The following is an 18,686-nucleotide window of genomic DNA, read 5'->3' on the forward strand; positions in this document are numbered from 1 at the left end:
GCAACAACCAGTTTGTTCTCTGTTTTTATGGGATTGTTTTTTTGTTTGTTGGTTGGTTGGTTTGATTGTGTTTACTCATTTGTTTTATTTTTGAGATTCTACATTTAAGTGAAATTATATGGTATTTGTCTTTCTCTGGCTTACTTCACTTAGCATGATACCCTCTAAGTCTATCCATGTTGTCACAGATGGCAACATTCCATTCTTTTCACAACTGAGTAATAATCCATGGTATCTCTATACCACATTTTCCTTGTCCATCCTTCTGTTGGCAGATACTTGGGGTGCTTTCATATCTTAGCTATTATAAAGATTTTTTAAAGACTTTATTCATTTATTGATGAGAGACACAAGGAGAGGGAGAAACACAGGCAGAGGGAGAAGCAGGCTCCATGCAGGGAGCCCGGTATGGGACTTGATCCTGGCACCCCGGGGTCACTACCTGGGTTGAAGGCAGACACTCACCCACCGAGCCACCTAGGCTTCCCATATCTTAGGTATTAAAATAATGCTGCAAAAAACATGGAGATTAACATATCTTTTCAAATTAGTTTTTGTTTTCTTTGTGTAAATACCCAGCTGTGGAGTTACTGATCATCTGGTATTTGTATTTTTTTATTTTTTGAGGAACCTCCATATTATTTTCCACAGTGATTGCACTGATTTACATTCTCACTAACAGTGCACAAGGGTTCTTTATTCTCCATAGCCTTGGCAACACTTGTTATTTTTCGGATAGACACTCTTGTTGAAAGAGGTAATTTTTTAAAAATCGAGCTCTACATCAAAATGTTTGGAAACAGTTTTAATTTTGTCAGAACTGATCTGTATATACCTTGGAGAAGTGAGGTATAAATTGGAATCTTCAAGGCACTATTTCTAGTCACTTAGATGAAACTTTCTACATACAGATACCTACTTTTATAAGTATTATAAAATGCTTCCACTTAGAATGTAAAACACTATATTGTGTAGAGCACTACAAAACAATGTTGCTCTCATTTTTTTTTAATTTCAGAGTTTTATTGTATTGCATCAGAGGAACAGCTGGATACCTATAAAATGTTCTCTCTTACTTAGTTTGAAAGTCTAAAGGATTTTGCAAATTCTTGAAAATACCTTTACCATGAGATTAGAACAATAAGTATAATAATCAGTTTCTTAATAAGTAATCTCTTCCATATAAAAACACATTTAAAATGGCTTTAAATGCATTCTTACATTCAGCATATATTTTTATGTCATGTTCATGTATGCTTAAGAATCAAAGCAAGTAAAAAAAAAAGAATCAAAGCAAGTATATTACTCTGATGGAAATATGTAAAATCTCTCATTCCTGTAATACACAGAGATAATATTCAAGTCCAAGAGAAAAAAATTCCACTTTTCTTACCTTGTAAATGTATCCACATCTCATCATCTACATGATAGATGAGGAAACCCATGAAGTTTCCCAAGGGTCAGATACATAGTTTCAGTATCTGACAGTATTATCACCCAGTATCTACAGCTAACTTACAATGAGATGGCATTTCAATAAAATCAAAATGATACTGACAGGTTCTTATAAACAAAAATTCCCAAAGAACTAACGACAGTCAATAATTAATGCAATCATTCAGAGGATTATAGTTGTTCCCTAAGGAGTGCAAGTTCAAATTTATCAACACCAGAGGTAATCATTTTGCATTAACTTATTTGTAATTCCACTTAAATTTTTTTATCCCAGTATAGCATAGGAAAACAGTCTTTCCATAAGCAAAAAAAAAAAAAAAAACGTGAAAACATTTTAAAACTGACTCATTTTTTAAAGTAACTGATCAAATTCCCAAGGCTACTTTGGAAACAGGATTTTGTTGGATAGAATTCTTTCCTTTGGAGGCTTTCTGGAAGCCACTGTTGGGCCAGTTCCTCCATGTGTTGTTCTAAGAGCTCATCAAAATGTAGATCATACTGCTTGGGTAGTTAAAAAAAAAAAAAAAAAAAAAAACTTAGAAGATAAAAAAGCAAATTGCACCATCCTTCTTTCTGACAATACACCAGAATATCTACATTCATGATGGTCATGGGGTCATGATACCTGGTCTACTCATGACTGGTCAATTCATACACCTCCAAATACAATATGCCAAAGGGGGCATATTGAGACCCAGAATAAGCCTTGCACGAGGTGCACAAAGAAGCACGACACAGAAGAAAACCTGGATAAAGTTTTCTGGAAATACAAGAGATTCAAGGTATTACACTGGAAGAACATTCAAGGTGTTCTTGTAATCAGTCTTCAACTTATCAAATCCTAATATGCCGGCTGGCAAAGAAGACGAGAGCAGTGGTGAGCAGCATCACCAGCATGTTGCAGAAGGCCCTGAATTTAAAAGGCATGGCCCTGGACGAGGAGCAGGGAGCAGTGCTGGTTGCCAGCAGAGAAAGGCAGCACCCACCTTCTGGATGAAATCATTCACTTCTCCCCGGCCACGCCACGCCACTCAGCCCCTGCCCTTCCAACAGGACTGAGCACCAACCCACAGGTGCAATGAGCCCAGGTGTGAAAGATAAGATGACTCTGGATGAGGTACAGAAATCATACCTTTTTTATGAATACTTCAGAGAGAAGAAAGAGATTGCAAGGCAACCGAGAAAATGGAGTTCCCAAGTGAAAAATGCACACTCAAACCTTTTGCAGAACATGGGGAAAAAAAAAGAAATGGGCTATCAAATTTGGGGCCAAACTGGAATTTTCACTAGCTAAGATACAAAGGAAATTTATACTCACTTGCAAGCTCTTTTTCCTGAGCATTTATTAGTGCTTGCTAGGAAGACTAAGAGCAAGGCAAAAGAAGAGAGGTTTTGGTGTTGATAAACCAGTAGTGATTGCTTCTGGGATTCAAGAAAAGGAAACCTGCCTACTTCCCTGGAACGTTATTTCTAGTGCAAAAATCTTCAGCCTCGGAGGAAGGCAATGAACTTTCTTGTTCCAGGGCCATAGTCAAAGAACCACTATTTCCTTTTTTTTTTTTTTTTTTAGATTTTATTTATTTATTCATAAGCGACACACAGAGAAAGGCAGAGACACAGGCAGAGGAAGAAGTAGGCTCCCCGTGGGAAGCCCAATGCTGGACTCGATCAGGATTGAGACTGGAGCCAAAGGCAGATGCTCAACCACTGAGCCACCCAGGCGTCCCAAGAACCACTTTTTCTATAGAAGAGCAAAAGCAAAACTGCTTCTACAGTAGGCTATATATATATATATCTCACCACTGACTCAAAGGCTAAGAAACTGTATCAGGCCAAGGATAAAACCCCAATAATAAGCAGTGATCCACCACCACTGAAGGAAACTCTCCTGCCTAAAACCAGCCAGAAATACAATGTAGAGTTTGCCTTCTATGGGGGGGTTGTCAGGGTGGGGGTGATGCTGAGGCTGGATTTTGACAAAAGAAACCCCTTCTCTGCTATTGGAATACATTTAGCAGCTACTAACAAACAACAACCATCTACTTCTGGGAGAAGTGCAAGAGCGTAAAGAACTGTAAAGGATCTGAGATTTACCCGACTAGCAAGCAAACGTGTCCACTTGTTAGGGTTTCCTGGATGTTGGCAGAAGCTGTGAGACCCCTGGGTCAGACCAAATACCTTTATTTTTCCTGTCACAGCAAGTAGTATATGTTTCAGATGTTTATAATATTACTATTATTATTTACTAGTTGGCTCGTTTTTTTGTCTCGCATCTTCTAGAATGTGGTCTCCAAGAGTAGTTATTTTACAGCCTTGCTCATATCTGTATCTCTAATACCTTCAAAAGCTCCTGATAAATAGCATGTTGTAATACATCTTTGTGGAAATCATACCTGTAGAGACTCTTGAATTTCAAAATGTGCTCAACCACACACGAGTGTTGGAAAAAAGCCCACTGAAGAAGAGTTATGCGGTCAAGTGAGTTCGGTTAATACTACAAGCTCTATACTCTGTTTGCAAGCTCGTAATGCCCGTCAGTGGACCGAAGGCTCTAAGAAGCAATGCAGTCAAGGGGCTCGCTAGACTTTGTTTAGCCCAGGATTTTTCAATTTATTTTATCACATAAAGTAGGCAAAGAAATGAGTTGGAGTCTTGAGAAAGAAAGTCTCTGACTTATAAATTTTATAACAGAGTTTACTATGTACAAAGCATAAATTTAGATATGTCCAGCAAAGCGTAACAGCAGTTGCCAGGCCTGAAGAAATTCTCTGAAGGTGGTTTTTTCAAGCCAGGTAAGTAGCTGTGGTGTCCTACCTATATAGGATAAATTCTGAAAAGATATATTAACTCAGCAGGACCTCACAGAGTTATTATACCCCTCCCCTATCACCCATAATCTCCAGTGAACTCCTTCCTATGGTTTCTAAAACTGCCCTTAGCAAGTGATATTACTTAGATATGAAAGGGATATTCAAGTTACAAGTTACTTCCTCAATGCACCAACGATGTTACTCACAATATATATTGACGAGTGGACACAACACCTGTTTGATCTCATTATCGCTATTTTTTAATGTTTTATTTATTTATGAGAGACACACAGAGACAGAGACAGAGGCAGAGGCAGAGGGAGAAGCAGGCTCCCTCCAGGAAGTGGAGGTCCTCAATCCCAGGACCTGAGATCACACCCTGAGCTGAAGGCTCAACCACTGGGCCACCCAGGTGTCCCACGTTATCACTACATGAGGCTCAGCACAACTGCCACCAGTCTAATGAATATGTACAATCAGTAATGCACATTGTTTCAAAAAGGGAGAGCCTAGCAGACCCACCCTGGTCCTACTTCATTAAGAAAATTGGGTGAATGTATATGTGTGTGCATTCAAATCTAAATATGTGTATGTAAATTTTGTGTGACAGTGTGTGTAAAACAGCGTGCGTGTGTGTGTGTGTGAGAGAGAGAGAGAGAGAGAGAATGTTTCAAAGAATTAGAGTTTCATGAAAAACATCATGGGAATTCTAAAGTAGGTTATCTGACCAAAGTACATGTGGGGGTTCTCTGTTTTTAACTGAATTTACTTGATTCCACAAAGTTACTAGCAAAATTGAAATGTAAAACTGAATTTAATCAAATGCTTTACTTGTTTTTGTTTATTTTGTTTTTTGCTTTACTGTTCACTTAATTATTTGGCCACTCTATGACCATAGTCAATAGCAGCAAATCATTTATCAGGCCACACCAACCTACAGGTAAAATTTGACTTACTCTAATATTAAAATACTTGAATATTTGAGTATTTAGTATTTGAATATTTAGTATTCAAATATTCAAAAATATTTCCAACTGTATTTTATTCAATTCTCTTTTTGATAATAACATTTTATTTTTTTCATTTTTTTATAAATTTATTTTTTATTGGTGTTCAATTTGCCAACATATAGAATAACACCCAGTGCTCATCCCATCAAGTGCCCCCCTCAGTGCACGTCACCCAGTCACCCCCACCCCCCACCCACCTCCCCTTCCACCACCCCTAGTTCATTTTAAAACTTACATAAAGTCCCTCTCATTGAAACCTAGAAGTGGAAGTGGGAGGCAGCCTTCCCTCACCATTTCTGAGCTGGGATAAATTCCTGCCTCTCCCTGGCTGAAAAAAAAGAAGTCCATTTCTCTCTGGATTGAGATTCATGCCTTTCTGATCCTGAAGGACAGAGATAGCATCCAGCTGAATGTTCACTCTGGCTCATCTGATGTAGATGCAGTGCTAGAAAGCCTTCAGGAGTTATTCACACCACTCTTCAAATTATCCTGCTTAAAAGAGGTGCTGAGATGACCTAGTTCACTGCACAGTACACCAGGAAAACTTGAAGGGATTCATTTCAAATCGACCAGACAATGGTATCCCAGACATAGTTCATCTTTGTGCCTTGCTGACAGATCCAAACAAAGCTGCATACTTATTTCAAAGACTGAGCTTACTTTGAAAAGGCAAAAGAAGACTTAGACTACCCCCACTTGCATCAAGTCTCAGATTTTTTTTGAAGTTGCCATGCTTTCTTGTAGATCATTACAAATGTTCAGAAAACTTGTCAATTCTTTATCTACAGGAAAAAAAAAGATTCAGCCTCTTATCTCAGCACGTTTACTCATTTAAATTATTCAATAAACAGAAGTAGAGGAGACTTTAGTTAGAATAGGCATGAGTCAGTCAACTGATGAAAAACAAAAGCAGGGAAAAAAGTATCCAGCTTGTACCAATCTCTAACAATGTCCATTCAAAATGCATTTTGTGTCTTATGCACTGAAAAACCTACAGGGCTTACACATTGAATAATAATCATTTTCATGAATTTGTGTGAATCTTTAACAAATCTTTAACATACATACCGAAAAATACTATGGTTGGATAAATTTTCTCCAAATGAACATAGCCATGGAAATATCATTCCCCCTAACCAAGAATGGCACATTACCAACACCACGGAAATCATTCGTATTACCCCTCTGTTGACAGCATAGCTATGCTACCCTGGCATGGCTGCATTGCTCTGCATCCACTTTGGGTGGCTAAGCAGCTGGCAGTGAACTTAAACTGACACCAGCCCTTCATGCAAGTGCATGTGCATGCCCTAGGTAGCAGTCTGAAGTCACAAGTATATGGAAGTTTCTGGTGTGACCCCCCAACAGCTCTGTGATGAACAGTCTCCTCTGCCTCCCGATGCCTTTCCCTCATGTGCCCACCAGATAAGACTCCTAGAGGGCTTACCAAAACCCACTCTTGTGAGTCGAGCTGACCAATATGGCCTTAGCTTAGGAACCCCAAACACTCCACTCATAGACCCTCAAAAAAGGCATGTGCCTCTAGTTCCAATTATCTGTCTATGCTCTGCCCTAATCTCCTTGGGGCCCCTTAAATTCCTACGGAACCTGTGAAAAATAAGCTTCTCTATTTCAATTTCTCTCATGGTCTGTGATCACCATCTGGCACCCGGTGCTCCACTTAACAAGGGTTACTTTGCTAAATTCATGACACCTTCTCATCACAGCCTCACCCTCTTTCAAAAGATCACTGTTAGGCTAATGTTTAGCAGCCCACAGATTAACTTTGCCAGGTTTTAAACTTTATATAAATGAAATGATTCAGTACATATTTTTTTTCAGTACATGATCTTATGTGTTTGACTTCTTTCACTGAATCTTATGTTGGAAATTCTTTCATGTTGATGCTTTATTAGCATATTTGTGTCATTGTCATATGGTATTCCATTGTAGAAATATGAAAAAAAACTGCTTATCCACTCTACCTTTAAGTAACATTTGGATTGTTTTCAGTGTGGGACTCCTATAAATAATGCTGATATTAACATTTTGTAGATACCCTTCAGTACACATTTGTAGGTATTTCTGAAACTAACACAGGTTGAAATAATATTACTAGCCATGATTTATGGATACTGATAGCACATTTGAGCAACTGATCAAAGATGGTTCATTTCTAGTTTATTTTTCCCATAGTTTTCTAATCCAGGTAAATACTATGGAAAGCCCACTGGGTAAATTAACAAGATCAATGTTGTCAATCAGTATGCCTGTATCTTTGACCGATAGATTTGAACTAGGATACATGATCTGGAGGCAATTTTGATTTTTAAAAATCTTATTTTTGAAAAAAAATATTTCAAGCTATGCAGATAGGTTAAAAAAAGGACATTCACATTTGGTCTATAAACTCACAGGATGGTAGTATCCTTATTAGCTTTGTTTTATGGGATGATTTCAAGTCACATAGAACCTTTATTTACAGAAAAATCTCTACATTGATTTCTTACCAGAATATTTATGACTTCAGAGTCAGTATGGGCTAAGTATGTAAAACATAGTGGAGAAACTATCCATGAGAAAAGTAAATGCTATTATCCTTTATTTTGAAGTTTTAAATGGTTATATATAAGCATCAGCCTGTACCCTAATATAAAGTGACTTTTAGTGGTGTAACTCTTATTCTGATGGAGTTCCTTCTGAATGATAAATCTCTGACTATAGTGGGCATACATACCATCATATTTGTAATTTAGCATATAAAGCAACCTACTCAAACACAAATTAAAGTTTACTTCTGGTCTTTAAAAAATGAACTCAATTTGATAAACTTCTACTAAGTTGAAAAATAAGATAAGACTTTTTTAAAAGGAATCAACTTTTTGGGGATCCCTGGGTGGCGCAGCGGTTTAGCGCCTGCCTTTGGCCCAGGGTGCGATCCTGGAGACCAGGGATGGAATCCCACGTCGGGCTCCCGGTGCATGGAGCCTGCTTCTCCCTCTGCCTGTGTCTCTGCCTCTCTCTCTCTCTCTCTCTCTCTCTCTCTCTCCCCCCCCCCCCCCGTGTGTGACTATCATAAATAAATAAAAATTAAAAAAAAAAAAAGTGTCGAGTTGGGACAACAGAAACAACCCAAGGAACACAATGAAAGTTAGTATCTGGCCATTCTCTCTGCCTCAGTATGACAGGAAAAAAAAAAAAAAAAGGAATCAACCTTTTTAGAGTTAACTGAAAAACTACTCTATTTTAGTCAATATTCAAAATATTTCCCAACCAAAGTGATTTCATTTAGAATTATATGCTACCCTCAATAATTTGCATACAATATTTAATAAATGTGTGTTAAAATATTTTAGTAATATGTTTAACTTTAATCAATACATTAAAATATTTAATAAAATTAATAAATTAATAAATCAACAGTAAATAATGATTGCCTTGTATAATCTAATAAATGCTTTTTATATAATCCTCTCCATCAACTCTCTTTGCTGTAGTAATTTTATGGTTTATGTTTTTAACTAAATTCTCTCTGCATTCAAATTGCCTTTCGCCATGCCATACTTTAAGCACCAAAGGAAGGAAGAACTTTTTCTATCCTTTTTATTTTTTGGTCAAATCATACTTAAAATTCATAGAAATCATCACTTACAGTTTCCACTCGCAACCATACTTTGTGTTGCAGGATTATGATTAGCTAAATTTACTATCACAAAATAGCCTGGAGTTACTACTGCGTGCATATAAAACCTACATGATATGCTGAATGCCTTGTCAACTTAGCTTGAATCTCAAAGTACCTTCTTTTTTTTTTTTAATTTTTTTTTATTTATTTATGATAGTCACACAGAGAGAGAGAGAGAGAGAGAGAGGCAGAGACACAGGCAGAGGGAGAAGCAGGCTCCATGCACCGGGAGCCCGACGTGGGATTCGATCCCGGGTCTTCAGGATCGCGCCCTGGGCCAAAGGCAGGCGCCAAACCGCTGCGCCACCCAGGGATACCTCAAAGTACCTTCTAAGGTGTATATTTAGGCTACAGGTGGTCCATTGAACTGCTTTCCTGTCCGGAAAATCATTATCATGAAGTTTCCCTATATCACTGAGACATATACAACAAATAGTAGCTATAGAAGGAAAGTATCCAGGGACATTCTGGTTGTTCAGATAGCTTTAGAAAGGTAATAACTACATTATTCATTGATTCTTAACACTATCTTTTTAAAAATTTAGATTTTGAGATACTATAATGTGGTTTTATGTTGTTCAGGGCTCAGATTTGATTTTAACTCACTTACAAACTAAATAAGTTAATTTTAGCTAATTACTTTCTGCAGATGCTGACAGAAAGCCAGAGATTCCTGGTTGAGAGATAAAGGGCTGTATGACTCAAAGAACAACAAATAGCATGAACATCATCAGATTGTACGCATCAGTCTCTCCTGCCTCCCAGGTCCCAGAGGATGACAGAGGGACCCAAATAGGAGCTGTGCAAGTTGTAGGTTTGAATAGCAGCTGAAAAATTCTAAGCTCAGGGAAGCCACTGCTTTTATCTAAAGCAGTAAGCACACCTACTTTTTGTCCCAGAAAGAGACATTATTTCATCCCTCAATCACTCCCTGCAAATGCAATAAAAAACACATCTACCATATGATAGAGTAAGTCTTTTCCTAGATACATAACCAGTAAAACTGAAAATAATTGTCCTAAAAAATATTTGTACAAGAATATCCTTGGCATACTATTCCAAATAACTATAAACCTGCCTTCACCTTGGATCTACAGGGACTCAAACTGAGAGTCTCCCCCTCAAATTCCAACCCTTGTACTCAAATCTGTGCACAAAAGTGGACATAATTGTAACAGTAGAATGAAGCAACCCAAATAGTGACACTACTTCTGTGGAATACATAATGGATAAAAGGAGTGTGCTGGGCTGGGAACATCTCCAACAAGCGCATCAAAAGAACAATGCATACAGCATGATTCCAGTTACTAAAAGAAAAAAACCCAAACCTGGTCTTTTATTTACATATAAGTTTGAAAATGGATGGGGAGTGGGGCTGGTCAGGACACCTGCCTCTGAGGAGATATGCCCTTCCTGTATATCTTTTTTTTTTTTTTAAGTTTCTAAGACAAATGCAAAATTAAGCAAGCAAACAAATAATTCAAAAGAATGACAGAGAGAAAGAGAGACATAAACAAATTACTAAATATCAACAATAAAAGACTGGTTATGAGTGCAGACCCCACAGATATTAAAAGATAACAAGAAAATATTATGAATAACTCCTTGCAAAAGAATTCAACAATTGAGAGAGAGAATATGGGCCAATTTTTGAAAGTTACAGGCTACCAAAATTTACCCTAGATGAAACGGATAAGTTGAATATTCTGTAACTATTAAAGAAGTTGAATTTATGGTTCAAAATCTCCTGGAATAAAAAATCTCTAGGCCCTAGTAGTTTCACTGGCAAATTATTTTAAACCATTGAAGAAGAAACAACATCAATTCTATACAATCTCTTCCAGAAAATAGAAAAGGAGAGAACATTTTCCAACTCATTTAACAAGGCTACTGTGATCCTGATAACATAATGAGACATTTACAAAGCATATAAAAGGGAAACTACAGAAAAATATCCTTCATGAACGCAGATACAAAAATCTATAACAAAGTATTAGCAAGTCAAATCGAGCATATTAAAAAGAATAATTCACTACAACCAAGTAATGTTTATTCCAGAAATGCAAAGCTGGTCCAATATCCAAAAATTAGTCAATGTGACTACCTTATTAGTAGTCAAGAGAAAAGGAAAAAAGATTTGTTGCAGAAAACCTATTTGAAAAAATTAATATTCTTTCATACTAAAAAAATTTGGCCAGGAATAGGTGAGAAAGAGCTTTTTCAATCTGGTTAAGGAAATCTACAGAAACTATACAGGTAACATCATTATGATGGTGAAAAAGTAAAAACTTTCTTCCCATAATAAATAACAAGACAACATACATTTAACCAACTTCTTACAACTTTCATTTAACCTTTACTGGAGGTTCTAACTAGTGTAATAAATCAAGAAAAAGAGTTAAAATACATATGGATTGGAGAGGCAGAAATAAAACTGCCCCCGTTCACAGATGACATAATTGCGTAAAATTTTCAAAGATTCTGAAAAACAAAGCAAAATCTCTTAAAACTAGTAAGTCAGTTTATCGAAGGTCTTAGCATACAAGACTAACCCATAAAGTCAAGTATTTGTGTATTTTTCGATGTACAGTTGGAAATAAAAAAAATTAAATTACATCATTTAAAATAGATACAAAGATGAAATACTTAGATATAAATCTAAAAAAAATACTGCAGGATTTTTTTTTTACATTTTTTATTTAAATTCAATTTGCCAAGATATAACACCCAGTGCTCATCCCATCAAGTGCCCTCCACAGTGCCTGTCACCTAGTCACCCCAACTCCCCGCCCACCTCCACTTCCACTATCCTTTGTTTCCCAGAGTTAGGAGTTTCTCATGGTTTGTCTCCCTTTCTAATTTTTCCCATTCAGTTCCCCTCCTTTCCCTTATAATCCCCTTCACTATTTCTTATATTCCACATATGAGTGAAACCATGTGATGATTGACCTTCTCTGATCGACTTTTCTTTTGCAGGATTTTAGTACTGATATGCATAAGCCAATTCCAAAATTTATACGGCATAACAAAGAAACTAGAATTGCTAAAACAATTTTGTAAAAGAATAATAAACACAGTTGGAGAAATTGTATTAGCCTATCTTTTCAATTAATTGTATAAAGAGAAATAAATGTAAAGGAAAAATGATTTCAAAATACAACTGTCCTCATTGTGTATGTAAAATGGATATTGTGTGTAGTTTTATTATTATTTTAAATGTTATTCTTTTTTAAAAGATTTTTATTTATTTGAGAGAGAGAGAGAGAGAGAGAGAGAGGATATACTGGGGGGAGGGGCAGAGGGACAAGCAGACTCCTTGGTGAGGGGAAAGCCTGACCCAGGACTCTATCCAGGACCCTGATATCATGACCTGAGCCAAAGAAATCAGATGTCAGGTGCCCCTTTGTGTAGTTTTAATGACATTTAAGTGATCTTCATTTTAATAAATGCTATTGTTAAGAATGTGAATAAGAAGTTAAATTGGCTACCTGTATTAGAAAAAGAGAGGTTGGAGACTGTATATACCTAATTCTTATAGAATATTCTAACAATTTTCATTGTGACTATAATCAATTTGGGGAATTGATTTAATAAATTCTGTATTCATATTAATATGATTATATGACTATGATTATCCTGAGATAATATATATTATGTTGGAGGTAAATAGGCATTAATTCAATGCCTATGTTCCTTACCTCCGCAAAAAAATAAAAAAAGTGAGGATGAGGAACTTTGCATTTGTGTGAACTGAAAAAGATTTTTTTTTTGGGGGGGGGGGGTTGAACTTGAGAGAGATTTCTGATTCCCAGGTCAGTAGTCTTTTCCTTGCATTTTGATGGCTTCCCATAAATGTGAATGATTTCTGTTCTTTATTCACTGCATTAGTCTCAGGCAATAAGTTAGAGTTTCAGGAAGCAGGAGTATAAATCTTCAGCAAATTGTAGTATTGGGTATTAACCCTAAAAAGTTCTAAATGATACACTGTGACATACATAAGTCATATGAAAAGCAAGCCTAACTAAATTAATTTTCAGGATCTAAAGTTATATCAACCATATTATTTCTCAGAATATATTTCAGGAGACTTAGTGTATATCATGATGACTGTGGCTTTACAATGTCCTAATCATGTCACATCCATCCTAATTGTTGACTGAGAAGATAAAGTTGAAAATAAGTGTGATGGATAGAATCTCTACTCACAAATTTAAACACACGTTTCGGTACATGAATAAAAATGCATGCGATATTTATTGACAGAGAAAGGCTCATAACGTAGTGTGATCCAGTTCTAATCTGCTTTTCTCCTTCATACTCAATAATTTCATATCCAGTTTGTTTTTTGCAATTCAAAATCAGATTTTAAAGTATTAATACTCAAAATACCACAAAGCAAAGCAGTGAGATGTTCATCACGCATCTCCAATAAGAAATCATTCAAATATCTTGGTGTTTTGGGGGACCCTTCAGTGGCTCAGTCAATTAAGCAGGTCAGTTAAGCATCTGATTCTTGGTTTGGACTCAGGTCATGATCTCAGGGTGATGAGATCGAACACTGGCCCAGCTCAGAACCTGCTTAAAATTCTCTCTCTCCCTCTCCTTCTGCCCCTCCCCATATTACTCTCTCTCAAAAAAAAAAAAAAATCTTGGTGTTTTATTTTCATAACAAATATATGATTACCCACCGTGGAACCAGCTGCTTTGCTGTTAGGGAAACACAGTGGGGGTTTTGTTTCAAGAGACTAAATATTATTACTGGACATATGTTGCTCTTAAAGTTATTATTGACTAGCAACCTTCAATTTTATTTGAAGAATATTTCCCATTGTACCTGGACTTTCAGATCTTTACACCTTTAAAAAACTATCTTTTGTTTAATCTCCTACCTCTTAATTATTCTCATTTTATGGTGTTCTACTTATGTAGCTAAATTCGTACATGGAAGTTTTACTGTGCTATCAAAATTTTTCATATTCTACTGGCCATCTAAAGACATGAATCCTTGTCATAATACAGATTTCATGATTTTATGGATGTCTTCCTCTACAGTTTGAGACAACTGTTACTGCCTCTAGTAAATCCTAGATAATTGCCTCAAAACGCTGCCACAAGAAAATTTGTATTCTGAATGTATCAATAGAAAGCTCAATATTTGCAATGTAACACCGTTATTTCCATATAGAACATATTTCTTCATAAATTTGATTCCTCCATTATAATGACATTTACTTTTGACAGATGATTAAAAACAAAAGTACCTAAGGGCATTTCTATGGGTATTTTTTTTTAAGTTGATTCTCTTAGCTCAATAAATTTAAATATCTAATCATAAGGATTTTCCTTTCTATGAAGAACAAAATCAGATTAAATGTTGTGAATTTGACAGAAACAAATATTTTCTCTGTTTGAAATACCTGAATTTCAAACCCAGGCATCTGACTTCTGATCTATGGAGCAAAAGCGATTTATTTGGCTGGGGGACCCTCACCATGTTAATAAAGAATACTGCAATCTCTACTGTTTCCTTACTTTCTTACATAATATTTTAAATTTTAATGTTTATTGAAAAGCATTTTAGAATAACACTCTATACATGAAGAGTTGCCATCTATTTTAAAGGTCTGTGTTGCAGACTTCAATTTTAAAATAATCTCAGCTTTTCATAATTTGAAAATGACAAAAATAACTCATGTTTAAAAAGTGAGTCTTCAGCAGTCATGTGTATCACAAAGGAAAATATAAAAATAGTAAAGTATGCCTTTTTTAGTTGAAATGATTGAGTAGATACAAATTTTAAAAATGGCAATGCAAATATTTTTGGAATTTATAATCTAATTTCAGAAGTACATGTTTTTTAGAAGGTAAAAATATATCTAGTGATATAATACTGTCACTCTGTTATTCAGCAAATGGTATTTGAAAACCTCAAAAGAGCTATCCAATTATATTATTCACAGATATAAAAGACAATAAAAAATTATATAAGGGGGACAGATACTTAAATGTCATGATATATATATAGAAGAGACGGTACACAGTTATGTAGAGTTTTACATACCATCCTCCTTTCCTGCATATTTTCTAACTTGTTAATGTGTATCTAGAAATACAGATAAAAACTCCAAACACAGCTGCCAAAATCACTTTGTAAAGTTATAACACTTTACACCAATGGCTAGAAAATCCCTTCTTGGTTTGACCCATGACTGTATTAGTAAGACTGCCCATTAATAAATGTAAAATAAACATTCTTTTCAAATGTCTATGGGATGTAGGCCATTTATCTTAATTGACAGGTGAGATTTGACAACAAATCAAGTCTCAACAAATTCAAAGGCCTGAAGTAATCCAAAATTCACTCTCTGACCACAGCAGAATTATCCTAGGAACCAAATATTCATTTTAAAATATTATTGTTGTTCTTAGCTTTCATCAGCCAAATTCAACAAGAAGACAATCATCAAAAGGAGCCCAGAGGATGCAGTTTTGGGTTATGTATGGGGAAGATGGGGGCACTCCCGAAAATAATTAGCATCAGCACCATTCTACCTCATTACTCCCTAAATCCTCTGAGAGAATTTACCATTGCATTTCATATAAAACTAGAGAATAGAGTCCTTTACCACACGTTCATTCTGAAAATGTAGATAATTGAAGCCAACATAATTTTTGATTGAATGATTGCCACTATTTTAATTATATTCTCTCTAGAAAAATCACTTTGAAATTTTAAACAAAAGACAAATTCATTACATGAAGAAATGACATGTAAACTATACATCAACATTAAATTATGTCCCTATCAAGAAAAGGAAATGTTGGGATCCCTGGGTGGCGCAGCGGTTTGGCGCCTGCCTTTGGCCCAGGGCACGATCCTGGAGACTCGGGATCGAATCCCACGTCGGGCTCCCGGTGCATGGAGCCTGCTTCTCCCTCTGGCTGTGTCTCTGCCTCTCTCTGTCTCTCTCACTGTGTGCCTATCATAAATAAATAAAATAAAAATTTAAAAAAAAAAAAAAAAAAGAAAAGGAAATGTTCAAATATCCACACCTCATCCCAGAAAAGAAAAAACAATAAATTTGTTCTAGTTATCACTGCTTTAGATGACTAGGCCCTTATTTTAATAATAAGGTTCTCAGTATTTTTTTTATTAAATTATAATTTCCACAAAATATATTCTCATTACATTTAAACCTGCAAATTATTGAAATATAATGATAGAGTTTAGTAGTGAAATATAACAGTGCACAAATAAAATCCAGAAGTTTACTTTATAATATCAACAGATGGAACTACAGTGTTTACCCTTAGTAACTAAATGAACAAATGACCATTACAATTAATTACCTAAAGATACACAGTTTTAAATTATGACAATTAAATCAAAGTGGAAGCAAATAATCTTGATAGGGACCACATAACATATCTATATAAACTCAAATGAGAAATGACAAAGAGATATTTGAAATACATCCATTTTTGCTCTATGCAAACATAACTCCATATTCTTCATTTATTTTCAACTACTGATAAATGGGATTTGGTATCCAAATGTTAAATGCATAGATTAATTTCCCATTTCATTGTCATCTACAGCCCCCAGACTGGTTACCGATTTTTATCTACTTCTTCCACCTTCTATTGTAAATACCCTTCCCTTTTTGGTCACCACGTCTACTAGACTAGACGATCACTATACTCTTGTGAGTTCATGGTTGCTGAAAATATTATGGACAAGTGAGCAACAAGAGATGCCCCAGGATGTCAAAGAAACACATTCATTAAGTAGTTGCATCCCTACTGCCTACTAAAGTGGAGTCAGTTATCTCTGGCAGTATCATTAACTTTGCCTGCTGATGTACTGATACGAAGAACCCAAAGTTACCAGTGTTACACAGAACTTAAAATTTATTTTTTTCCAGCTTTAATCTTTATTTTTTTATTTAAATTCAATTAATTAACATATAATGTTTTATTAGTTTCAGAAGTTGAGTTCAGTGATTCATCGGTCTCATATAACACCTAGTGCTCATTACATCACGTGTCCTCCTTCACGTCCATCACCCAGTTACCCCATTCCCCACCTCTCTCCCCTCCAGCAACCCTCAGTTTGTTTCCTATGATCAAGAGTCTCTTTTTGTCTAGAACTTTAAGTTTAGTAGCAGTCTTAACTATGTTGCATGTTAGAAGCATTCTTTCCTCTGGGAACAGAACTTCTTGGCCCAAAGATACCTAAGTAGGAATGGAAAGCATAAATTCCCTAAATTAGAAATGGGTAACTGGACATAATCATGAGCGGGAACACCAACCCTTGATTCTTGGACCAGTATGTGCCTGTCAGGACACACCACCATATAATAGCCACGAGTGGTAGGCAATATGAAAGTCTTGGTTACTTCCATGTGAAGTTTTGTTCCCTCTAAACCTTTTAGAGTCTGATCCCAGATGTGCCACATCTACTTTACAATGTTTATGACAGTTCATTTCATTGATGCTTATGTCTTTTGACTTGGTGGGCTTTAAAATGTCCAATTTATAATAAGCAGTAATAGCCAATATAGTCAATTGATAACCCATAGTTAGATGTTTTGTCCCTCTCAGGACCTAGTAGCATGTAAGGGGCTGCTATTGGGGTGACACCTATTTTCCTTTCTGTATTTTACCTGGACTTTGTTGGTTTGAAACCCTCTTGGGAGCTTTCCAGGTATCATCTAAAACTGGCCCCTGTACTCAGAGGGCAGAGAGAGACCAAGGCAGCCCACTCCAGGTTGGTAGGTGGCAGTTTTAATAAGCAAACAGAATTTACATGTGAGGCTTATCTTGGGCAGTAGCAAGACAAGTGGATCCCTGCATGTGCTCACCAAATCTTACAAGTTTATATAGAGGTCTTACGTGGGTTCAGCCATCCATACTGTGCAGGTAGGTGTTCTCAATACGACAACACTATATCTAGGCTATGTCCTTGGAGGAATCTCTGGGAGTGAGAAAGGCAAGCAGAATCAACATTGCAAAGACAGGGAAGGGGGTGACAAGGCTCTGATTGCCCAGTCCCAGCTCACAGGTCAACTGGTGGACATGTCTTCTCGATGACCTCCCCCAACATTTCTACCACTGGTGATTGGCTCTTACAATCTCACACCCTCCCCCCTTCTACAGTGTGCCCTGACAGTCAGCAAGGGGTTTCACTAGCATAAAGATGGCTCTTTTTGTGGCCATCCAGCTGCACAAAAGGCAGATGCCACAACAATACAAACACATGTAAGAAAAATACAGAATAAGACAATGATTCCAAAATTAGTGACTTTTTCTTCAAGAGCCCATGATCTTGAACCACTGATTATCAAGTCCCTTTAGCTGGCGATCAGATCATGTAGATATTCATTTGCATCCCTACGTGATTTAATAAAGATGATGCATTAGTACCTTAGTAGACCCATCAAGTATGAACATACATTCTGTTTGGATAATAGCATAGGTAACTCCTTGTAAGGCAATAATAATGCCTAAGGCCATCCTGTTTCAGAGGACAGCGATTCTCATTAGAGACATTTCAGTGTCTAGTAAGGACAGGAGTTGAAGGCTTGCTGAGTAAATTTAGGAAGGGCTTTTGTGGGTTTTATTACATCTTTCAAGTCAATGGAGAGAACAAAGATGGTGGCCAAATGAGCATACCAGGGGAAAACAGACTGTGCCCATGTGACCTTGAGGAAAAAGAGGATATAG

At 36.3% G+C, this 18,686-nt stretch overlaps 1 pseudogene; it reads right to left on the minus strand.

Annotated features, from left to right (window-relative positions):
• Nucleotides 1-1,925: 1,925 nt before the first annotated feature.
• LOC121480984 lies at nt 1,926-2,382 on the minus strand (annotated as a pseudogene).
• Between the last annotated feature and the right edge of the window lie 16,304 nt (nt 2,383-18,686).

This window comes from Vulpes lagopus, chromosome 23 (assembly GCF_018345385.1).
Source record: "Vulpes lagopus strain Blue_001 chromosome 23, ASM1834538v1, whole genome shotgun sequence".
In the NCBI taxonomy this organism is placed as follows: Eukaryota; Metazoa; Chordata; class Mammalia; order Carnivora; family Canidae; genus Vulpes; species Vulpes lagopus.